Here is a 26,760-nt window from a genome sequence, read left to right as displayed (position 1 = left end):
AAAGGGGTTCTCCTCTTGGACTTAATGGCACTGTGTGTAGTTCACATGTTCATGGGCACATCACCCACCTGCTCTTCATCTATGCCCAGGGTGATCACCTCTGCACCCTCAGCAACATTTGGGCTGGCCCTGTTCCCAGCTCAGGCATCCCTCCCATGTCTCCGTCAGTTTAAATCTGAAGCCAATACTCTCTTCTCCCTTTTATTTTCTTGTTCTCCATATTGTCCTCTGCTGGGTGCCATTCAAGTGTTTGTTTCTGACTCCATGTTGGGAGCTTTCAGCTATTCTGAACTCTTTGCAACCCTGGGATAAATCCCACTTGATCATGGTGTATGATCCTTTAATGCATTGTTAATTTAATTATATACATTTATATCGTATTATTGGCCTCCAAGGTTTGTGTGGTGGTAAAGAATCTGCCTGCCAAAGCAGAAGACACTTCAATCCCTGGGTCAGGAAGATCCTCTGGAGGCGGAAATGGCAACCCACTCCAGCATTCTTGACTGGGAAATCCCACAGACAGAGGAGCCTGGCAGGCTATAGTCCATAGGGTCACAAAAGAGTTGGACATGACTGCAGCAAGTGAGCACATATTCTATTATGGCAAAGGTGAAAACACCACCTTTGCCACAACAGCAACCAGAAAAATTTACTCCAAAAATGAATCAGTACAAAACAAGTCTGTTTCAGAATTTAAGAAAAGTACAGAAAAAGAAGACTTTACATGAATTTTAAATCCTATTTTAAAATATAAAGGAAATAAATCCATCATTGGCCACACAGCCCCAGTCTGTCACCCCCTCCTACCAGGGAGCACCATTGAGACATCTGGGTCCTGGACCACACCCAGATTTGCTGGTTTGACTAACTGGTGTCCATTCTTGTATTTTACATGTCTAGCTGGGCGTCCAACTCCTCTGTAAAAAATTGCTGCTTTGAATTCCCGACAATGCATCTGCCTCTATCCCAGGTCTGACTCCGTAGTGGATCCATTTCTTCTACTTTAACCTTTGTGCTTTACTGCTTTCACTACAAGTTAATCACTAAAAGGATATTGCCTATAGCTTAAAGTATACATAATGGCTCATCTCCAACATCTCTGCCTCCCGTGCCTGAGTGTTAAGTTAAAATACCTTTGTTTATGCTCACAGGAAATATCCTGACAAGGCACACCAGTGAATGACTACAGAAAAGAAGAAATGAACATATTCTCTCTGGAGTCTAGCTGGAACTAGGAAATATTTACAACAACTCATCATCTTTTCTACTTTACCACCTCACCTCTCCCTCTTTGATCTATTTTTAAAAAAAAGCATCCAACCCCCACAGGATGGTTCTTTGGGATACTAGTCAACCATCTTCCTGGTTTGCTGGCTTTTGAAATAAGGCAGCTCTTCCTTCCCCTAACAGCTCTTCTCTCGATTTATTGTCTTGTGTAATGGTGAACAGTAAGAACTTGGATTCAGCAACACTGGTGCCACTACTGCCACTGAAACTTCTCAAAGCATGGTTTCTAGTTATCCATCTAATTTACACTCTGCACAGATTTGTGCTTCATGTCAATCTGTGAGGCAATAAGCTGAATGTTCCTGGGGCAGCCATCCAAAGGGACACCACTGTACAGTTTCATAGCTTTTAGTGGATCTGCATTCCACTCAGAGAGCACTTCAGCTATTTGGAAACTATGGGTGGTATGGAGCAGCCACCTTCTTTAGAATTCCAAATTCTGCTATGGGTTTTTGAGGATTAGCAGTGGGACCCTCCAAAATCTGGTGGTGTCAAATGTCCACATTTGCTGGTGTTAAATGTTCCGATTTGACACCAGCAATTTACCAGTATCCACACCAGCACCACCTTCAAATCTCTGTCCAAAAGGTCACAATGCCATTTGTCAGGAAGTTGTTTTGGCCTGCTATAGGTCACTGGCTGGTTCCTACTGCCACCACCTGCTGGGGGCAGGTGACGACCAGCTGGATTGTGGATGGATCCACTACCTGGTTTCACTTTTAGAGTAGCTTACACTCCACCACACCAGGGCTAATGCCCAGAAGATGCCAGTGGACTCCCTAGGGTCACTCCAGATGCAGCAGTGCACAGCCAGTGATACTGGGCAGATTCTGCTGGGTCCACCTTTGTTCACTCCAGACATGGATATGATGCTCGGTGGATTCCAATGGGTCCCTGCCTTGTTTCACTCTAGAGATGGCCACTCTAGCCCTGCTGCCAGGGCTGCTCATTTGGCTGCTATGGAAGCATCCAGGGTATGGCCCCTGTCACGGCAGCCTCACCAGGTCTGGTTCAGCTAAATGATGTCACCTAGACATCAGTCAGGGCGAGTGGGGAATTGGCGTCAGCTAGAGCCTATGAGTCCATGAACATTGATGTGTCACTTCTGATGTTCTTTGGGTTTTTACAGTGCAGTCTCACCCTGTGGCTGCTAGATATGCTCCTAGCCAGTTGTGGGTATGGGGTGGGGCAGCAAGTCTGCCCTCAATGTGAAAGTTGCTCAGTCCTGTCCAACTCTTCACAACCCCATGGACTATACAATCCACAGAACTCTCCAGGCTAGAATACTAGAGTAAGTAGCCTTTCCCTTCTCCAGGGGATCTTCCCAACCCAGGAATCGAATCAGGATCTCCTGCATTTCAGGCAGATTTTTTTACCAACTGCTCTCAATAGACACAGACAAAGCTTTTGATAAAATTCAACATCCATTTATGATAAGAAATCTCCATAAAGCCAGCAAAGAAGCAACATACCTCAACATAATAAAGGCCATATATGACCTACCAGCAAACATCATAGTTCAGTTCAGTTCAGTTCAGTCACTCAGTCGTGTGCAACTCTTTGCGACCCCATGAATCATAGCACGCCAGGCCTCCCTGTCCATCACCATCTCCTGGAGTTCACTCAGACTCATGTCCATTGAGTCCGTGATGCCATCCAGCCATCTCATCCTCGGTCGTCCCCTTCTCCTCCTGCCCTCAATCCCTCCCAGCATCAGAGTCTTTTCCAATGAGTCAACTCTTCACATGAGGTGGCCAAAGTACTGGAGTTTCAGCTTTAGCATCATCCCTTCCAAAGAAATCCCAGGGTTGATCTCCTTCAGAATGGACTGGTTGGATCTCCTTGCAGTCCAAGGGACTCTCAAGAGTCTTCTCCAACACCACAGTTCAAAAGCATCAATTCTTTGGTGCTCAGCCTTCTTCACAGTCCAACTCTCACATCCACACATGACCACTGGAAAAACCATAGCCTTGACTAGACGGACATTAGTCGGCAAAGTAATGTCTCTGCTTTCGAATATGCTATCTAGGTTGGTCATAACTTTTCTTCCAAGGAGTAAGCGTCTTTTAATTTCATGGCTGCAGTTGCCATCTGCAGTGATTTTGGAGTCCCCAAAAATAAAGTCTGACACTGTTTCCATTGTTTCCCCATCTATTTCCCATGAAGTGATGGGACCGGATGCCATGATCTTCGTTTTCTGAATGCTGAGCTTTAGGCCAACTTTTTCACTTTCCTCTTCCACTTTCATCAAGAGGCTTTTAGTTCCTCTTCACTTTCTGCCATAAGGGTGGTGTCATCTGCATATCTGAGGTTATTGATATTTCTCCCTGCAATCTTGATTCCAGCTTGTGTTTCTTCCAGTCCAGCGTTTCTCATGATGTACTCTGCATATCAGTTAAATAAGCAGGGTGACAGTATACGGCCTTGACGTACGCCTTTTCCTATTTGGAACCAGTCTGTTGTTCCATGTCGAGTTCTAACTATTGCTTCCTGACCTGCATACAGATTTCTCAAGAGGCAGGTCAGGTGGTCTGTATTCCCATCTCTCTCAGAATTTTCCACAGTTTATTGTGATCCACACAGTCAAAGGCTTTGGCATAGTCAATAAAGCAGAAATAGATGTTTTTCTGGAACTCTCTTGCTTTTCCATGATCTAGCGGATGTTGGCAATTTGATCACTGGTGCCTCTTCCTTTTCTAAAACCAGCTTGAACATCAGGGAGTTCACGATTCACGTATTGCTGAAGCCTGGCTTGGAGAATTTTGAGCATTACTTTACTAGCATGTGAGATGAGTGCAATTGTGTGGTAGTTTGAGCATTCTTTGACATTGCCTTTCTTTGGAATTGGATGAAAACTGACCTTTTCCAGTCCTGTGGCCACTGCTGAGTTTTCCAAATTTGCTGGCATATTTAGTGCAGCACTTTCACAGCATCATCTTTCAGGATTTGAAACAGCTCCACTGGAATTCCATCACCTCCACTAGCTTTGTTCGTAGTGATGCTTTCTAAGGCCCATTTCACTTCACATTCCAAGATGTCTGGTTCTAGATTAGAGATCACATCATCATGACTATCTGAGTCGTGAAGATCTTTTTTGTACACTTCTTCCGTGTATTCTTGCCACCTCTTCTTAATATCTTCAGCTTCTGTTAGGTCCATACCATTTCTGTCCTTTATCGAGCCCATCTTTGCATGAAACGTTCCCTTGGTATCTCTAATTATCTTGAAGAGATCTCTAGTCTTTCCCATTCTGTTGTTTTCCTCTATTTCTTTGCATTGATCACTCCAGAAGGCTTTCTTATCTCTTCTTGCTATTCTCTGGAACTCTGCATTTAGATGCCTATATCTTTCCTTTTCTCATTTGCTTTTCACCTCTCCTCTCTTCACAGCTATTTGTAAGGCCTCCCCAGACAGCCATTGTGCTTTTTTGCATTTCTTTTCCATGGGGATGGTCTTGATCCCTGATTCCTGCACAATGTCATGAACTTCATTCCATAGTTCATCAGGCACTCTATCTATCAGATCTAGTCCCTTAAATCTCTTTCTCACTTCCACTGTATAATCATAAGGGATTTGATTTAAGTCATACCTGAATGGTCTAGCAGTTTTCCCTACTTTCTTCAATTTAAGTCTGAATTTGGTAATAAGAAGTTCATGATCTGAGCCACAGTCAGCTCCTGGTCTTGTTTTTGCTGACTGTATAGACTTCTCCATCTTTGGCTGCAAAGAATATAATCAATCTGATTTTGGTGTTGACCATCTGGTGATGTCCATGTGTAGAGTCTTCTCTTGTGTTGTTGGAAGAGGGTGTTTGGTATGACCAGTGCATTTTCTTGGCATCATATACAATGGTGAAAAACTGAAGGCATTTCCTCTAAGATCAGGAATAAGACAAGGATTGCCATTCTCCCAACATAAACCTGGTGACTGACTTTTCTCATATTCCTAGTGTCTCTTCCACCTAGCTTCACAAAAATTCTCTCCTGCTGAGGTAACCATTGCTGCCCATCTGTCCTACAGAAATTTCTTTACTATCAGTCTGGGGCCCCAGTTTTAGGCAAGTCCAATGTTCCTGCCTTCACAGTCAAAAATATCTGCTTGCCTCACCCAACCTGAGTGGGTCCATGCCTCCATTGCTTCACAAGTGAAAGTGATACCCATATACTGATATATTAATGTTAGAACCTATGATTACAGATTAAGGATGGAAAACTAATCAGTAAAAACTCTTTATAACCATGGTCTCAAACAGTGAGTAGTCACTTTTTGGGGGAAAAAAAAAAAAAAACATTAGCAGACATCTAAATGGAAATAAATTTGGGCAAACTCCAGGAAATAGTGAAGGGAAGATAGTGACACCTGGAATGCTGCAGTCCATGAGGTCACAAAAACTTTGCCACGACTGAACAACAAGCCATCTAAAAATTCCAAGGGATCATCATGTCAAGTTAGCACTGTAGGTTCACATGGGAAAAACATCCTGCCTAAGCTCCAAACATAAAATATAGTAATGACAGCTAAATCACAAAACATACTTTTAAAATAAAAATATAGCCATAATCACTTAAAATAGTAAATAAGAGAAAAGAGGAACATGTTCATAGAGCTGAAACAACAAAAAAAAGAAACTTAGCAACAGAGGAGACTAAAGTCACTTACCTACTAGGAAACACACAGAGGCATCTAGGAGTTCAACTCCTATGGGGGTAACATAAACCAACAGTATTGAATGTGTGGCAGTATAGTGAAGTTAGGTCATGACAGGAAATCATGAGGTGAAGCAGGGATTTCCTGTTTATGCATAGTGACTTTTAATATGCTATGATGACTGTAGCAGCTCAGCTTGGCAACTAGGGTATCGTCAAAGTGGTAGGAAGTAGTAGAAATAGCTATCAAACCAAGATTTGCATTACACCACCCACTGGCTTGAAAATCAGACCTTTGATATTCTCATGGAACAATAAATAGCTCAAGCTGCCAACATAAGAACTGGTCCTGAACTGGGGATTGAGCAAATAAAACATAATCCAGCAAGAATTAAAAGGGATAAGAAAAGCAGACAGAATAACTATGATTTTCCCTATTTATGGTAAACTTGTAACAAGTTAAAATTCTAAGACTACAAAAGCAATCTTGAAAATAAAGTAAACAAATTCAACAAATATGAGGTTATAGTCTCAGAGAAATAATGTAATTTGAAAAAGGACTTGAAAATAAATGCCTAGCATCCACAAAGAACTGAAGGATTAAGGTTATAAAAAGCAAGAACAAGAGTTTATTAAGTTGTGAATCAAAAATGGTAGATGTTAAAAAAAAATAGGAATCTTATAAATCAAGGCTGTAAACTCTGAAATAAAAGCTCAAAAGATAGCATAAGCTCTCGATTGGGTATGGCCAAAGAAAAATTTTGAGAAACAGACTCAGAATGAAACACCAAGAGACAAAAGAAATTGATACAATAAAAGGGAAGTTAAAAGACCTAGAGAACAGATTTAGAAACTCCAGCCAAGACTAATGGCATGATTCCAGATGTAGAAAGTGTTGAGTATAGAACAATGATGATTGCAAATAAATAAGTAAATAAATAAAATCTTATACAAATTTAAACCATTGTATAATAGTGGTGGCACAAGAAAGCCACTTGCATGCATACTAAACTAAAAGAGTTGACCACCTACTGACTTCGAAAGGAAATAAATAACTATTAAGAAATAACTATATAGAAATACACAAGAACTTATAAACCATAATATTTTTTTAATACTAAGAGTTCTTCCAATTAAAACAGCCAAACATAAGCACTTGCTCTTGCTTTGTTCTGAGGCCTTAACAGTGGGAGTAAAAGGATTAATTTTAATTCACAGACCAACAAGGACAAAGATACAGGGAGATATGACAAAAAAAAAAAAAAAAAACCATTTCACAAGACAACTTCAACCTTATTTGCTATCCAGAATATAAGAAATTAGATTTGTATCTTCCAAGGAAGATGTTGACTGCAGCCATGAAATTAAAAGACGCTTGCTCCTTGGAAGAAAAGTTACGACCAACCTAGACAGCATATTAAAAAGCAGAGACATTACTTTACAAACAAAGGTCTGTCTAGTCAAAGCTATGGGTTTTCCAATAGTCATGTGTGGATGTGAGAGTTGGACTACAAAGAAAGCTGGGTGCCGAAGAATTGATGTTTTTGAACTGTGGTGTTGGAGAAGACTCTTGAAAATCCCTTGGACTGTAAGGAGATCCAACTAGTCAATCCTAAAGGAGATCAGTCCTGAATATTCATTGGAAGGACTGATGTTGAAGCTGAAACTCCAATACTTTGGCCACCTGATGCGAAGAACTGACTCATTCGAAAAGACTCTGATGCTGGGAAAGATTGAAGGCAGGAGGAGAAGGGAATGACAAAGGATGAGATGGTTGGATGGCATCACTGACGTGATGGACATGAGTTTGAGTAGGTTCTTTGAGTTGGCGATGGACAGGGAAGCCTGGCATGCTGCAGTCCATGGGGTTGCAAAGAGTCATACACGATTGAGCAACTGAACTGAACTGAAGGAAGACATTTAGAATATAAATTTCTGTTGAATCTTCTCAGTACAAGAGAAAAGACCAAAAAACTTTGACATCATAATTCTCAACAAAACAACCTCAGCAGATACTAAACCTCCTCACTTAGCATTCCCAATCAGTTTTCAAATAGAAGGAAACAGTCAAAGAACAGAAGACCCATGAAGAAAGCCTCTGACATAAAATATAAACAACAAACAAATATTTTAAAATATTAATTTCAACCAAGAAGGGCCTATTGTATAGCACAAGAAACTCTGCTAAATGTTATGTGGTGGGCTTGATGGGAGAGGAATTTGGGAGAGAATGGATACATATTTATGTATGGCTGAAACCCTCTGCTGCCCACCTGAAACTGTCACAATACTGTTAATCAACTATATCTCAATACAAAATAGAAAGCTTTTTAAAAATGAAAATAAATTTTAAGAGAAAAGACTCTAAAGATAAAAGGCACAAAATTATGTCATTAATATCACTGGAGATAGCAGATAAGATTTTGCATTCAGGAAAAAGAAAGAACAAGTTTCTGTAAGAAAAGAAAATTCAAAGAATAGTTTTTAAAAACATTAGAAATTAAAATCATGATAGAGGAAATAAAACACTCAATAGAGGGACTGGTTGATAATGTTGAAGATATCCTCTGAAATATAGACATAGACAAGAAGATAGAAGACAAAAAAATGTTAAGAAATTATAAAAACCAGCTTTGGAAAGGCAACATTTAAATTGTAGGAGGGAAGGAGAGACATCGATAGAGATGGGGGGGGGGCGGCGGGTGGCAGGAAGTACTTCACCAATACAATAATTCAAAAAAAAAAATCTCTGAAGGGAAGAGCAAATGGAGCTCTCAGTACAGTGGATGAAAATAGATCCACAAGAAAACACAGCATCATCAGAACACTAGAGATGACAGAATATGAGAAAGAGATACAAAGTATAAATGTTCACAATCAGGATGGATTCATACTTCTTAACAGCGATTTTGGAAGCTACAAGGGAGTAGAACAACCTTCTGAGAGAAATAAATTATTCCAGGATGACAGTCGTGAACAAAGCCAAGTGAGAAACCAGTTAGACTGTAGTAGGACAGAAAAGTCAAGGAGCAATTTAAAGATGATAATAAAAATAAAGAAGTGATGCTAGTGGTAAATAACCCACCTGCCAATGCAGGAGACATAAGAGATGTGGGTTTGATCCCTGGGTGGGGAAGATCCCCTAGAGAAGGGCATGGTAACCCACTCCAGTATTCTTGCCTTGAGAATCCCATGGACAGAAGAGTCTGGCAGGCTACCATCCATAGGGTCACTAAGAGTTGGACACAGCTGAAGTGACTTAGCATACCCATATCATATATGTCTGAATTACTGAGAAGAAATGTAGACAACTGACAGTGTGAACTTAGATTGGTGGTGATAACATGGAAAATAAGCATATTTTTTAAAATATAATAATTCCAAGAAAAACAAAACAAAAATGTGTGCGTCCTGTGACTGTGTTAGGCTACATGGCAAAGTGGGATTAAGGTAGCAGATGGAATTAAGGTTGCTAGTTAGCAGTCTGGCATCACTGACTCGATGGATGTGAGTCTGAGTGAACTCCGGGAGTTGGTGATGGACAGGGAGGCCTGGCGTGCTGCAATTCATGGGGTTGCAAAGAGTCGGACACGACTGAGCAACTGAACTGAACTGAACTAAAATAGGTAGATTGTTCCGACTATGTGGGTGGGCCCAATATAATCACAAAGGTTTTTAAAAGTAGAAGCAGGAGGCAGAAGAGTCAGGGTCAGAGTAATGCAATGTAAAAAAGACATTGCTGACTTTAAGAAGAAGGAAGGGGCCATGAACCAAGGAATGTAGTGGCCTCCAGAGGCTGGAAAATGCAAGGAAATGAATACTCCCCCAGACTCTCCAGAAAGGAACACAGCCTTGCAAACACCTTGATTTTAGCCCAGGAAAATCTTCAGAATTGTAAGAAGATAAATTTGTGTTGTTTTGACCCATTAAGTATTTGGTAATTTATAACTCAGCAAAAGAAAACTAACACTTGGGGCTTCCCTGGTGGCCCAGACAGTAAAGAATCTACTTGCTATGCAGGAGTCTTGGGTTCGATTCCTCAGTTGGGAATATCCCCTAGAGAAGGAAATGGTAACACACTCTAGTATTCTTACCTGGGAAAACCCATGGACAGAGGAGCCTGATAGGCTATGGTCCATGGAGTCACAAAGAGTTAGCCATCATTTAGAGACTAAACAGCAACAGCAGCAATAAAAGAACTGGCACCAGTCAACAATATTAAGAATGAACAAGGAGGCAAAAGTATAGATAAAAGAAAATAAAAATATTACTAGAGCAGTAGGGGGAAAACATTATGCCAATAGATTAAAAATAATAGAAGAGTAGGTACAGCTTCGGAGAAGGCAATGGCACCCCACTCCAGTACTCTTGCCTGGAAAATCCATGGATGGAGGAGCCTGGTAGGCTGCAGTCCATGGGGTCGCTAAGAGTCAGACACGACTGAGTGACTTCAGTTTCACTTCTCACTTTCATGCATTGGAGAAGGAAATGGCAACCCACTCCAGTGTTCTTGCCTGGAGAATCCCAGGGACGTTGGAGCCTGGTGGGCTGCTGTCTATGGGGTCGCACAGAGTCAGACATGACTGAAGCGACTTAGCAGCAGCAGCAGCAGGTATAGCTTTAAGAGCTTCCCTGGTAGCTCAGAATGTAAAGAATCCACCTGCAATACAGGAGATCTGGATTTGATCCCTGGGTTGGGAAAATCCCCTGGAGAAGGGAACGGCAACCCACTCCAGTATTCTTGCCTGGAGAAGTCCATGGACAGAGGAGACTGGCAGGCTACAGTCCATGGGGTTGCAAAGAGTTGGATACAACTGAAGTGACTACCACTTTCACTTTTCACCATATCAACAAACTTTAAATGATTACTTCAGTCAATACAGAAGAGGTATTTGAAAAAAATCCAGCATATATTCATCATAAATCCATCAGCAAACTATTGATAGAAAAGAATTCTCTCAAATTTATAAATGACATGTAAGAAAAATCTAAAACTGACTGCACAGTGAATGGTAAATGGCTGAATATTTCTCCCAATAAGATCAGGAGAAAGGCAAGGAGTTCTGCTCTGACCATTTCAATTCAACATTCTACTAGAGGTCCTATCCAGTTCAAATACAGCAAAAACAAAACAAAATAAGAAAAAATATACAAATTAGAAAAGAGGAAATAAAACTGTCATTATTCCTAGATAGCATAATTATCTACATAGAAAATCCCAAAACTCTTTTAAAAAGAAAAAAGCTACTAGAATAATTGAGTCTTTTAAGGTCATAGAATACAAGCTCAATATATAAAAATGAACTGTATTTATGTATACTAACAATAAATGTTGAAAAATTGTCAGCGAGGAGTTCAAGATGGCAGAGTAGAAGAACATAGAGTTCATCTCCCCCTACAAGTACATCAAAAATACATCTAAATGTGGAACAGTTCTCACAGAATGCCAACTGAAAGTGGGCAGAAGAGCTCATGCAACTAAAGCTGCAAGAAAGAACCTCACATAACTGGGCAGGACTAAAGGAGAAAAAAAAAAAGAAATGAAGAAAATGAAGATAAGACCTGCACCCCTAAGAAAAAGCCAAGAATGAGGAAAGAAAGATTAGCTCACCTTGGGAACCTCCTTCACTGTCTAGTAGATTAGCCAGGTATAGGGAGGTGCAGGGGCCTGGAATTTGCCTAGAAGAATGTACACGGGCTGACTTGCTGCCAAGCAGGATGAGGGACTAGTACTGATACCAGAAGGTAAAGAAAGAGAAAATGGAATAAAAAATGTATTTGAAGAAATTATGGCTGCAAACTTCCCAAACCTAAAAAAGGAAATAGATATCTAGGAATAGGAAGTACAAAGGGTCCCCAGCAAGATGAACCCAAACAAACCCACCCTGAGATATATCAAAATTAAAGTGGCAAAGTTCAAGATAAAGAGAGGATTCTAAAGGCAGTGAAAGAAAAACAGACAATCAGTTAAAAGGGAATCCCCATAAGGTTGTTAGTACTTTCCTGGTGGCTCAGTGGTAAGAATTCATCTGCCAACACCAGAGATATAGGTTCGACCCCTGGGTCAGGAAGATCCCATAGAGAAGGAAATGGCAACCCACATCAGTATTCTTGCCTGGAAAATCCCATGGACAGAGGAGCCAGGTGGGCCACAGTTCATGGGATTGCAAGAGTCGGACATGATTTAGTGACTAAACAATGACAACAACATAGGGTTACCAGCTGATTCCTCTGCAGAAACTTTGCAGGCCAGAAGGGAGTAGCAAAATATATTCAAAGTCCTGAAATGGAAAAACCTGCAACCTAGGATACATTGCCCAGCATGATTATCATTTAGAAAAGGAGAAAGAATTTCTCAGACAAGCAAAAAACTAAAACAATACAGCAGTACTAAACCTATCCTAAAAGAAATATTGAAAGGTCTTTTCAAAATAGAAAAGTATGACTCTATAGGAAAAGGACTATCACAACAGGAAAGGCAAATATATAAAAGGATTGAAGATTACTTAAATAAGCCAGTTCAGTTCAGTCGCCCAGTTGTGTCCGACTCTTTGCGACCCCATGAATTGCAGCACGCCAGGCCTCCCTGTCCATCACCAACTCCCGGAGTTTACTCAAACTCATGTCCATTGAGTCAGCGATGCCATCTAGCCATCTCATCCTCTGTCGTCCCCTGCTCCTCCTGCCCCCAATCCCTCCAAGCATCAGAGTCTTTTCCAATGAGTCAACTCTTCACATGAGGTGGCCAAAGTATTAGAGTTTCAGCACATAGGCTTAAAAAATCAAAAATTTGTGAAAGAAATTATAGTTAACAATTATCAGCAAAAGGATAAACATAAAGATTTAAAACAGGACATCAAAATCACAAAATGTGGGGGAGGAGAATAAGAAAATGTATATTTTTGAGAATGTGTTTAAGCTCATATGACTATCAGTCTAAAGCAAGTAGATATAGTTATGGGTTAACATACTTGATAACCAGGGTAACCACAAATCAAACACATATAATACTCATAAAAATCAGTAAGAAAAGAACTCAAGTAAAATACAAAAAAAAGTCATCAAACCATAAAAGGAAAAATAAAAAGAAGAAAGGAATGAAGAAGAAATACAAATTCAACTGGAAAACAAGGTTTAAAATAGTCATAAATACATACATATCAGTAATTACTTTAAATGTCAATGGACTATATGATCCAATCAAAAGACAAACAGTGGCAGACTAGATAATAATTAAAAAACAAAAACAAAAAAAAGAACCTACAGTATGTTGCCTAAAAGAGACACTTTAGGGAAAAATACAGGCATAGATTTAAAGTGAGGGAATGGAATAAGATTATTTCAAGTAAATGGAAATGACATGAAAGTGGAGATAGCAATACTCATATCAGACAAAATAGACTTTAAAACAAAGCCAATAAAGACAAAGAAATGCACTACATGATGATAAAAGGATCAATACAAGAAGAGGATATTATAATCATTAAGATATATTCTCCCAATGTAGGAGCACCCAAATACATAAAACGAATACTAACAGACATAAGAGGAGAAATTGATAGGAACACAATAATAGCAGATTTTAATAATAGCAGATTTATCACCCTACTGATATATACTAGGGAACAAAACAAGCCTTAACAAATTTAAGAGAATGGAAATTATTTCAAACAACTCTCTGACTACAGTGGTCTGAAATTAGAAATCAACCACAGAAAGAAAAATGAGAAAAAAATATACAATTACATGGAGACCAAACAACATGCTACTAAAAACCCAACAGGTCAATGATGAAATCAAGAAGAAAATTTAAAAAAAAATACCTTCAGACAAACAACATTAAAAACATAAGCATATGAAATTTATGGGATGCAGCAAAAGAGGTCCTTAGAGGGAAGTTCATAGTGATACAGGCCTTCCTCAAAAAATGAGAAAAACTTCAAATAACAACCTAATCTACCACTTAAAAGAATTAGAAAAAGAACAAATAAAACCTCAACTCAGCAGAAGGAAGGGAATAATAAAGATCAGAGAGGAAATAAATAAAATAGAATTTAAAAAAAAAACAATATTAATATCTCAAACATACATATAGCTTATGAAACTCAATACCAAAAAAAAAACCATGAATGAAAAAATGAGTGAAAGACCTAAATAGACATTTCTCCAAAGAAGAAACACATGAAAAGATGCTCAGCATCACAAATTATTAGAGAAATCAAAACTGCTGTATCATCTCAATGATGTATCATCTCACACCAATCAGAATGGTCATCATCAAAAAAAAAAAAAGTCTATAAACAATAAATGTTGGAGAGGATGTGGAGAAAAATGAACCCTCCTACAATGTTGGTGGGAATGTAAATTGGTAGAGCCACTATGAAGAACAGTATGGAGGTTCCTCAAAAAATTAAAAATAGGACTACTATATGACCCAGCAATACCCCTCTTGGGCATATACCCAGAGAAAACCATAATTCAAAAAGATCCATACACCCCAATATTCATTGCAACATATTTACAATATCTAGGACATAAAAGCAACCTAAATGCCTATCAACAGAGGAATGGATAAAGAAGATGTGGTACATACATACATACAATGGAATATTACTCAGCCATTAAAAAGGAACAAAATCGTGCTATTTGCTGAGGCACAGATAGACCTGGAGAGTGTCATACAGAGGAAAGTAAGTCAGAAATAGAAAATCTAATATAATATCACTTGTATATGGAATCTAGATGAACTTGCTTTCAAAGCAGAAACAGAGGCAGAGATGCAGAGATGTATGGATACCAAGGAGGGGGGATGAATTAGTAGACCAGGATTGACATGTATACATCACTATGTATAAGCCAGTCAATCCTAAAGTAACTCAATCTTGATCATTCATTAGAAGGACTGATGCTGAAGCTGAAGCTCCAATACTTTGGCCACCTGATCCAAAGAGCTAACTCACTGGAAAAGACTCTGATGCTGGGAAAGACTGAGGGCAAAAGGAGAAGGGGAAGACAGAGGATGAGATGGTTGGATGGTATCACTGTCTCAATGGACGTAACTTTAAACAAACTTGTGAGACAGTGAAGAACATAGAAACCTGGTGTGCTGCAATTCATGGGGTCAGACATGACTTAGTGAGTTTATAAAATAGATAACTAATGAGAACCTATTGTATAGCACAGGGAACTGTATTCAGTGCTCTGTGCTGACCTAAATGGGAAGGAAATCTACAAAAGAGGGGATATATGGATACATATAACTGATTCATTTTGCTGTACAGCAGAAACTAACACAATATTTTAAAGCAAGTATGCTCCAATAAACATTTTTAAAAATTAAAACAATAGGAAAAAAATTAGTTGAGTCAAGAGATGGTTCCTTGGAAGGTTAAATAAGATCAGCAAACCTCTGGCCAAGCTCACCAAGAAGAAAAGAGAGAGCACACAAATAAACAAATTAAGAAATTCAAGTGGAGAAAATAAAACCAATACCACAAAAATTCAAAAAAATAATCTTAAGAAATTACTAGGAATAGTTACATGACAACAAAATAGGCAGCCTAGAATAAATGGACAAGTTTCTACAAACATACAGCCTGCCAAAGCTGAATCAAGAAGAAACAGATAATTTAAACAGATCTATCACTGGAGGTGAAATAGAATTTGTTAACACAAAAATAATAAATAAATAACAACTCCCTGCAAACAAAAGGATCAGATGGCCTCATGGGGAATTCTACCAAACATACAAAGAAGAACTCATTCCAAACCTTCTCAAACTCTTCCAAAAAGATCGAAGAGGAAGGGACACTCCCAAAGACATTCTATGAAGCCACCATCACCCTGACACCAAAACCAGACACTACCAAAAAAAAATTTTACAGGCCAATACCTTTGATGAACATAGATACAAAAATTGTCAGCAAAATACTAGCAAATTGAATCAAACAATACATAAAAAGTATCACATACCATGATCAAGTTGGATTCATTTCAGGGTCATAAGAATGGTTCAACATAGCCAAATCAATCTATGTGATATACACATTAACAAAAGAAAAGACAAAAACCACATAATTATCTCAACAGATGCAGAAAAAGCATTTGGCAAAATTCAACGTTCATTCATGATTAAAAATCTCACCAAAATGAGTATATAGGAAACATCTCAACATAATAAAAGTCATTTATGACAAACCCACAGTCAGTATAATAGTGAAAAGCTGAAAGCCTACCTGCTAAAGTCTGGAATAAGATAAGGATGCCCACTTTTATCACTTCTTTTCAACATAGTATTGGAAGTCAGCCACAGCAATCAAATAAGAAAAAGAAATAAATAGTAAGAAAATTGAAAGAGAAGAGGTAAAATTGTCTTTGTATGCAGATGACATGATATCTTATACACTGACTCTTTGTGACCCCATGGATTGTACCCTGCTAGGCTCCTCTGTCCATGGAATTCTCCAGGCAAGTATACTGGAGGGGGTAACCATTTTCCTCTCCAGGGGATCTTCCCGACCCAGGGATTGAACCTGGGTCTCCTGCATTGCAGGCAGATTCTTACTGTCTGAGCCACCAAGGAAGTCCAGAAAACCCGAAAGACTCCACACAAAAGCTATTAGAACTAATAAATTAATTCAGTAAGTTAGCAGGATACAAGATTGATATACATAAATCTGTTGGATTTATTTACACTAACAATGAAATCAGAAAGAGAAAATTAAAGCTAATGATCCTATTTAAAATCATGTCAAAAAAAATACCTAGGGAGGAATCTAACCAAGGATGTGAAAGACCTATATGCTGAGAACTACAAAACACAGAAAGGAAATTGAAGATGATACAAAAAAACATGAAAAGATATCCGATGATCTTGGTTTGGGAGAACTAATGTTGTTAAAATGGCCATACTACCCAAAGCAATCTATAGATTTAATATTATCCTTATCAAATTACCCATGACATTTTTCACAGAGTTAGAACAAATAATTATAAAATTTATATGGAAACACAAAAGACCCAGAATTGTCAAAATAATTCTGAGGAAAAAGAACAAAGTGGGAGGCATAAACCTCCCAGACTTTAGACAATACTGTAGCATGGTACGGGTGCAAAAATAGACATACAGATTAATGGAGCAGAATAGAAATCCCAGAAATAAACCCAAATACCTATGGTCAATCTTCAACAAAGGAGGCAAGAATATAAAATGGAGAAAAGATAGTCTCTTCAGTAAGTGATATTGGGAAAGCTGGACAGCCACATATAAATCAATGAAGTTAGAATGCTGTCAGACTACAAACAGAAATAAACTCAAAATGGCTTAAAAATTTACATATAAGACATAACACCATAAAACTTCTTGAAGAAGACATAGGCAAAACATTCTTGGACATAAATCACAGCAATATTTTCTTAGGTCAGTTTCTCAAGGCAAAAGAAATAAAAGCAAAAATAAACAAATGGGAGCTAACCAAATTTATAAGCTTTTGCAGAGCAAAATAAACTATAGAGAAAACAAACAAAAAAAAAACAATCTATGGACTGGGAGAAAATATTTGCAAATGATGAGACCAACAAGGGCTTAATTTCCAAAATATACAACAGCACATACAACTCAATATCAAACAAACAAACACGACAAACAACCCAATCAAAAACTGGGCAGGAAACCTAAATAGACCTTTCTCCAAAGAAGATATACAGATGGCTGACAGTCATATGAAAAGATTTTCCACATTGCTTCTTATTAGAGAAATGCAAATCAAAACTACAATGAGGTATCACCTGACATGGGTGAGAATGTGGGGCCATCATCAAAAGTCTGCAAAGAATAAAAGCTGCAGAGGGTGTAGAGAAAAGGGACCTTCCTACACTGTTGGTGGGAATGAAAAGTGGTACAGCCACTATGGAAAACAGTATGGAGTGTCCCTAAAAACTGAAAACAGAGCTACCATTAGATTCCACAATCCCACTCCTTAGCATATATCTAGAGAAAACTCTAATTCAAAATGATGCATTCACCCCAGTGTTCACAGCAGCAATATTTACAATAGCCAAGACATGGAAGCAACCTAAATTTCCATCAATAAATGAATGGATAAAGAATATGTAGTATATGTACACATTGGAATGCTACTCAGCCATAAAAACAGAATGAAATAATGCCATTTGCAGCAACATGGATGAATCTAGAGATTATCATGCTAAGTGAAATAAGCCAGATATAGAAAGACAAATATCATATTATATCACTTACATGTAGAATCTAAACTATGATACTAAAGAAGTTATTTACAAAACATAAACAGACTCACAGGCATGGAAAACAAACTTATGGCTACAAAAGGGGAAAGGGGAGAGGGGGATAAATTAGGCATATGGGATTAACAGATACACATCACAATGTATAAAAGGATAAACACCAAAGATTTACTATACAGCACATGGAACTATATTCAGTATCTTGTAATAAAGCTTATAATAGAAAAGAATTTGAAGCTGTGTATCTGAAACCAACACAATAACTAAAAAAATTTAAAATGCTATATCATTTATATATGATAAAAATATAATACTTAGAACAAAGTTAATAAAATATATTCAAACCTATATACTGAAAACTACAAAAACAAACTTTATCCTTGCTCCAAAGACAAAAGTCATCTAAACATGTATCAAAGACATAAATCAAAGATCTGAAATGATAAAATTCTGGAAGAAAACAAGTGAAAGGCTCATTAGGAATCTAGCTAAGGCAAAAACTTCTCAGAATACAAAAAATCAAAGTCATATAGAAAGCCTACATAGAAAAATTTAAAAGGTCACATAATGGGAGAAAATATTTTCAAAACATATTTTAAAAGAATTTTATATATATATATATACACACACATACAATTTTGTATATGTATATATACAACTCAATAATAGGAGTACAAACATCCCGATTTTCATGGACATTTCTCCAAAGAACACACAGAGATGGCCAATAAGCATATGAACATGTTCAGTATTATAGTCATGAGCTGTGCTGTCGCTCAGTTGTGTCCAACTCTTTGCAACCCTAAGGACTGTAGCCCTCCAGTCTCCTCTGTCCATGGGATTCTCCAGGCAACAATACTAGAGTGGGTTGCCACGCTGTCTTTCAGGGGATCTCCCAAACATAGGAATTGAACCCACGTCTCTTACATCTCCTGCATTGGGAGACAGATTCTTTACCACTAGCGCTACCTGGGAAGCCCATCACGAGTCACAGAGTTCTGCAAATTAAACCACAGTGAGCTACCACTACACATTCACTCTAGGCTAAAATAAAATGAGCCAAAATAAAAAGTTAATAAACAGAAGTCAGTTACTTTCTTATATACCAGCAATGAACAACTGAAATTTGAAATTAAAAACAGCACTATTTATATTAGTACCAAAAGATGAAATACATATAACTTTAAAAAAATATATATGTGAGATCTATATGAGGAAACTACAAAACTTTGATGAAAGAAATCAAGAAGATCTAAATAAATGGAGAGATGTTTCATATTCCTGGATATGAAGATATAATACTATTAGATTCTGTTCTTGCCAACTTGATCTACAGATTTGGCACAATTCCAATCAAAACTACTGGACTTCCCTTCAGACAGTAAAGAATCCGCTTGCAATGTGGGAGACCTGGGTTCAATCTCTGGGTTGGGAAGATTTCCTGGAGGAGGGCATGGCAACCCATTCTAGTATTCTTGCCTGGAGAATCCCCATGGACAGAGGAGCCTGGCAAGCTACAGTCCATGGATTGCAAAGAGTCAGACACATTGAGAGACTAAGCACACACAGCACAATCAAAATCCCACCAAGATTTCTATGGATCTCAACAAACTAATTCTAAAGTTTATATGGAAAGGCAAAAGACCCAGAATAATCAAGCAATACTGAAGAAGAGGAATACAACTAAAGGACTGACACTACACAATGGCAAGAATTACTATAAAGTTATTATAATCAAGAGAGTTTGGTATTGGTGAAAGAATACACAAATAGATCAATGGAAAAGAATAGAAAGCCCAGAAATAGATCCACAAATATAGTCAAATGATCTTCGACAAAGGAGCAAAGGCAACTCATTAGAAAAAGAAAACTCTTTTCAATAAATGGTGCTGGGCAACTGGATATCCACAAATTCAAAAATGAATCTAGACCCAGACTTTATACCAATATGGATCACACACCTAAATGTAAAATGCAAAACTATAAAAATTCTAGAAGATAAAATAGGAGTAAATCTAGGTGACCTTATTCTTGATGATGAGTTTTTAGATTTCATACCAAAAGCACAATTCATGAAAGAAAAAAAATGATAAATTGGATTTCATTAAAATAAAAAATGCTTGCTTTGAGAAAGGCACTATTAAGAGAATGGAAACACAAGATAGACTGGGAGAAAATGTTTGCAAAGACATATATATGATAAAGAATTTGTGCCCAAAATATTCTAAGAACTCTTAAAATTCTAAAATAAGTAACTCAGTTAAAAACAGGCAAAAGATCTGAAGAGACACCTGGGCAAAGACTATATAATATATGAATAGCAAATAAGTATTTGAAAAGATATTGAACTCATATGTCATTAGGGAATTGCAAAGTAAAATAACAATGAGATGCCACTACAAATCTATTAGAGCAACTAAATTCCAAAACACTGACAACAATTGCTGATGATAATATGGAGTGACAAGAACACTCACTCGTTGCTGGTGGGAATGCAAAATGGTGCAGCCACGTTGGAAGACAGTTTGGCAGTTTCCTACAAAGCTAAACATAGTCTAACCATGTGATCCAGCAATTGTGTGCCTTAGTATTTACCCAAATGAGTTGAAAACATTATCTGCACAAAAACCTACACATGAATGTTTATAGCAGCTTCATTCATAATTGCCAAAACTTGGAAGCAACCACAATGTCCTTCTATAGTAAATGGGAATAAAAGACTGTGGTACATCTGGCCAATGGACTATTATTTGTCAATAAAAAGAAATGAGCTATAAAACCTTGAAAATACATGGAAGATCCTTAAATACACATTACTAAGTGAAAGAAGCCAGTCTGAAAAGGCTACATACTGTAAAATTTCAACTGTATGACATTCTGGAAAAAGCAACAGTAAAGAGACAGTAAAAAGATCAGTGGTTGCTAGGGGTTCAGGAGAGAGGGAGGGATAGGTAGAACACAGAGTATATGTAGGGCGGTAAAATATTCTGTATACTGTAATGATGAGCACATGGCATACACTTGTTAAAACTCATATAACTGTAGGACACAAAGAATGAACCCAAATTCAGAACTATGGACTAAACTAATGATTATATCAATATTAGTTCACCAGTTTTAACAAATGTGCTACATTAACACAGAACGTCAGTAGTAGAGGAAACTGAGGGGGAACAGATAAAGTAACTCTCCATACTTTCTCTTCAGTTTTTTGTATATCTAAAACTTCTCTAACATTTAAGTTTAATAATTAAAAAAACACTGAAAATGCCAAGTGTAGGTGGGGATGTTGAGCAACTAGGATTGTCATACGCTGCTAGTAGGAATACAAAATGGTATAGCTACTTTGGAGAACAGTTTGACAGCTTCTTATAACAGCAGACATTCAATTGCTATATAACCCAGAAATTCTCCTCATAGAGAATTTCAGTGCAAATATATGTGCAAACAAAAACCTGTATAAGAACATTTATAACAGAATTACTTATAATAGCAAAAAAGTGGAAAACACCCAAACATCCATCAACTAATGAATAAATACACTACTCATCAATAATAAATAGGGGCTTCCCCGGTAGTCCAGTGGCTAAGACTCTGTGCTCCCAATGCAGGGGGCCCAGGTTAGATCCTTGGTCAGGGAACTAGATTCCACATGCCACAACTAAGACCTGGCACAGCCAAATAAATAAATAAACATTTTAATAAAAAAATAGTAAAGAACAAACTGCTGATACATACAATTACATAGATGAATCATAAAAACATGTGCTGAGTGAAAGAAGCCAGATACAAAAGGCTATATACTATATGACTCCATTTATATATTATAGAAGAAGCAAAACTATAAAGACAGATAAATTCTTTCCCAGATAACTGACTGCAAACAGGCACAAGTGACCTTTTTGAGGGGAGGGACATTTTCTGTATCTTTATTGCAGTGGTGGTCATGGTTATATGATCATATACATCTGTCGAAATTTTGAAATGTGTACTCTCAAGGGTACATTTTATTTCATGAGAAGTATGTCTTAATAAATTTGAGTAAAAAATTGAAGATGCCTAGGAATATATCTTATACATAAGAGTATTATTAATAAAACTATATCTCTATCAAAGATTATAAAAACAGAATTTAAATAATATCGAGATATACTATTCATAAGTAGTAAATCTCTTTATCAAAAATATGCTAATCCTGCTTGAATTCATTCTACATATTCAATAAAATTGCAAGAAAAATCAGCATGATTTTATTGGAATTTGACAATCTTATTTTAAAAATTAAGTTAAAGGGAATAAAAGGCCAAAAATAATCAAGACAATTCAGAGAGAACAAGAAAAATGGTGTGGGTGTGGGTAACTGCAGAGAATGAAAAATAACTTGACCTTACAAAATAATCAAGATTGATATAAAACATTCATAATTAAAACAACACAAGTGTACACAAATGGATTAATAGAGCATATAGACAGGCCAGAAATAGATGCAAGCATCTATGGAAATTAGGTTATATGATGGACTCTGCATTGTAAATCAGTTGTGTATAAATTAACAAATGATATTTGACGTAGAAAAAATTGACCTATATTTCACATCACATGTAAACATAAAATCCAGATGTTCTTAAAAAGTGAAGCAAAATGTTTTAAATTTTAAAGAAAATTTGGAGAAAGTCTTTTATGTTGATGGAATAAGAAAATACTTCTTAAATATGACACAAAAATAACAATTCATGAAGGAAAAAATTCATAAATTTATAATGAAAATCTAGAATTTCTATACTAAAAAGGACCCCATAAACAAAACAGAAAGCCAAGGTGACATATTAGAAGCAGATATATGTGACATATATAACTGAAAAATAATTAGTATCCAGAATATAAAAAGAACTCTTTTACAAATCAGTTAGTAGAAAGTGGCCAAACAAAAAATAAGCAAATGTGGGTGGCTCTGCATGTAGTATTTTGAAAGGATATGGGGAAAAAATGAAGCTGGGCCTAGACTCAAAGGAAAGATAAAGTTTATCTGTAAAGTTTTATTTCATTAAGACATATCTGAACAAGAAATAACAATGCTAATAACACTTGTTCATTCTGAGCAAGCATATATGTGGTTATTTGCTCATTGTTTTACATGCTTCTGAGTCTCCTTGTCAATATTTTAAATTCTTCAAAGTTAAAAAATAGAAGAAAATAAACATGTAAACAAACTTTATAATAATAAATTTGAGTTAAGTGGAAGGAATGAAAGTTAAAATTATAAATAACATTTTCTCTGTATGCCAGCCATAATCAATTATTAGAAACAATGATAGAGAGATCCAGCTCATAAAATTAAAAACATAAAATAGATGTTACTTCTATTATATACTTTCTATGCATGCATGCTAAGCTGCTTCAGTCATGTGTGACTCTGTGTGACACTGTAGTCTGTAGCATGCCAGGCTCCTCTGTCCACGGGATTCTTCAGGCAAGAATACTGGAGTGGGTTGCTATGCCCTCCTGCAGGGAATCTTTTGAATCCAGGGATCGAACCTGCATCTCCTGCATTGCAAGTGGATTCTTTACCCACTGAGCCACTCGGGAAGCCCCTATATACTCTATATAATTATACAAATTAAAGTTCAAAGACCACACAGTAAGTAGAAGAGCTGAGGTAATAAAAACTGCAACTGCAATAAGATTTAAACTTTGCAACTAGATCAAGAAGAGACAAGCTAGAAGAAATGGAAAACAGAAAAAAACCCAAAGAGAACCTACTAAATATAATAATTTGTACTATAATATATATAATATGGCATCACAGAATGGTGGAATGATTTAGTCAATATTTGGTACTGTGAAACCATTGAAGAGGAAAACAATTTTGAAAAGTACCTCACACCACAATAAATTCCAGGGGGATTAAACAATTAAACATAAGCAATAAAAATGAAAACACAATCCATTCAAACACTTATCCCATTTTGGATAAGGAAAAGCTTATTAAATATTAACTTCTCAGAAAAAATTACAAATGAAGAGACAAATGCATAAATAATTACATAAAAGCTAATTTGTACATTAAAGTTAAATTAAAACACAATCTGGAAAATATATTCCACATATACCACAGAAGAATGATCTGCTGCTACTGCTGCTGCTAAGTCACTTCAGTCGTGTCCGACTCTGTGCGACCCCATAGACGGCAGCCCACCAGGCTCCCCCGTCCCTGGGATTCTCCAGGAAAGAACACTGGAGTGGGTTGCCATTTCCTTCTCCAATGCATGAAAGTGAGAAGTGAAAGCAAAGTCACTCTGTCGTGTCCGACCCTCAGCAACCCCATGGACTACAGCCTTCTAGGCTCCTCTGTCCATGGGATTTTCCAGGCAAGAGTACTGGAGTGGGCTGCCACTGCCTGAAGAAAGATCTAATGTCTACTAAATGCACACATTGTCCCCACAAGTGAATAAAAATCACTTAAGTTCTCAAAAGAAAAATGCATATAGGTCATCAATACACGCTTATAGGAAGGAAACAAAAGTGACCAGGAAACACAAGAAAGTATCCATGCTAACTATAATAAAAGAAGCATATTAAAATTGTAGGATACTGTTTTGCCTCTATCAGATTGGCAAAGAGTTTAAACGTGAATGTATGGCAAAAACCACCACAATATTGTAAAGTAATTAGCCTCCAATTAAAAGTAAAAGAATAACAATACCCAGTACTGGCATAGGATTACTAGCAGAAATTGGCCATCTTATAGAGTAGGACAACTTCACACTTATGTCAAGAACCTTTGAAAATGTAATATCCTTAGGCACAATAATATCCTTAAGCACAAAGACTCAGACACAACTGAGCAACTGAACTGAACTTAGGCACAGTAATGCCTTCATAAAACCCATAAAACAAACAAACAAAATAGAAAAAAAAAATCCATGTACTTGACAGTCTTACCTTTTAATACAAGGATTCAGGTAGCAAATAAATAAAATATCTAGTCTGTTAGGTGATGATACAGACTAGAGAGAAAAAATAAGGCAAGAAAGGAAAATAGTGTTAAGGGAGAAGAGTTTTCATTTTTATGTTACAGTTGTTACAGAAGACCTCATCGAGGTGACATTGAATAAAAGCCTGAATGGGCAAAACCAATACAATATTGTAAAGTAATTAACCTCCAATTAAAATAAATAAATTTATATAAAATATAAATTAATTAAAAAATTTAAAATTTTTTTTTAAAAACCTGAATGGGGCAAGGTTCAAAGAAGCAAAGATTTATGCATAAGGGTATATACATTGCAAGGCTATTTATGATAACTTATAAGTGAAAATAGTTTAAATGACCAATATAGGATCTCTTAAATAATTTTGGTATAAATTGTACAACTGAAAATTATGTATAATAACTGTTAGAATTGTTTGAAGGCTGCTGAATCACACGGGAAATGCTCACAATATGATACCAATGGAGAAACCACATATAAAATAGAATATAAGGTATGATCTCAATCATGTAAACATGGAAACATCTGGAAGGAAGTAGAACAAGTTATCTTTGGGCTAGGTATTCAGAGGTGATTTGTATTAGCTTCTCTCCATTTTCCAAATTTTCTATTATGAGGCTGTTTTACTTTTATAGCTGAAAAAAAATCTGTTTAAAGGCAGATTTTATAGCCTCAAGGTAGATTAATAAATGTGTAAAATGTTTTTAATGGTGGCACTTGTCAGGCATGCCTTGAGTACAGGGTCCAGATTTCCAGATTTGGACACTGTGTGTTAAGTATGATACTGAAAATTGAAGTATCTCAAGTAGAAGATACTCAAAATATATGTCATATGAGCTTCTCTTGTACTATTTTAAAAAGTTATTTTATGCTATGATCACTTACATAATCCATTCCCATCCACCTCCCCTTCCCTTCAAAAAAATCTGTGTAATACTTGATTTCTTTTAAGAAATCATTTTCTAAAGAGAAAAAACACCCTTCAAAATATACATCCTGGAGATTTTTATTCTTCCTTCTGTGTATGGTGAGGAGACATACTGTGTATAAATGTCAATATTTTAAAAGTCATGTTTGCAATATTAAAGGTGTTTTTCTATTACCAACCAATATTTCCCTTTATCATATGTGTTCCCCCCCTAGGAAGAGACAGCATTTAAGAACACGAGCTAATCACCTTGCCTCTATTTCACAGTATACTGTACCATTTTTTTTTCAGTACTCTTAGTTTATTTCAAACCAGCAATAGTAGAAATATCATCCAATACCCAGATTTACTTCAGATTTTAGAAAACAATCAGTTCTGTCCTTAGCTAACAAGACAGTCATGATTTCAGCAATCTCATAAATGGAACAAGAAAAAGGTCTTGCTGTGATCTCTTTCAGACCTTGTGAATTATTCCACCGAAGTTAGCAACCTCCAGAATTCCATATAAAATCCTGTGCTTCTTATATAAATAACTGGGCCTGAACTACCTGCACAGGACCATGAGGATATAGTACAGAATAGAGCATGAACCACAGAACCTTACAGCTGGGAGTCTTTATAAATCATCCAGGTCTAATCCAAC

At 36.9% G+C, this 26,760-nt stretch overlaps 1 protein-coding gene across 2 annotated transcripts in view; it reads right to left on the bottom strand.

The window, feature by feature from the left end:
- Positions 1–26,760, bottom strand: part of GABRA3 (gamma-aminobutyric acid type A receptor subunit alpha3) — a 243,706-nt gene that overhangs the window by 209,790 nt on the left and 7,156 nt on the right. Inside the window, exon 2 of one of the 2 annotated variants that reach the window (XM_042241792.1) lies at positions 16,169–16,213. The exons of the other annotated variant lie outside the window; for it this stretch is intronic. The gene's annotated coding sequence lies outside the window, so the exon portion shown is untranslated. The remainder of the gene's footprint in view (positions 1–16,168; positions 16,214–26,760) is intronic. 2 annotated transcript variants of the gene reach the window in all.

This window comes from Ovis aries, chromosome X, assembly GCF_016772045.2.
Source record: "Ovis aries strain OAR_USU_Benz2616 breed Rambouillet chromosome X, ARS-UI_Ramb_v3.0, whole genome shotgun sequence".
Taxonomy (NCBI): Eukaryota; Metazoa; Chordata; class Mammalia; order Artiodactyla; family Bovidae; genus Ovis; species Ovis aries.
The sequence above is the reverse complement of the archived record's forward strand: the minus strand, read 5'-3'. Positions and strand labels throughout refer to the sequence as shown.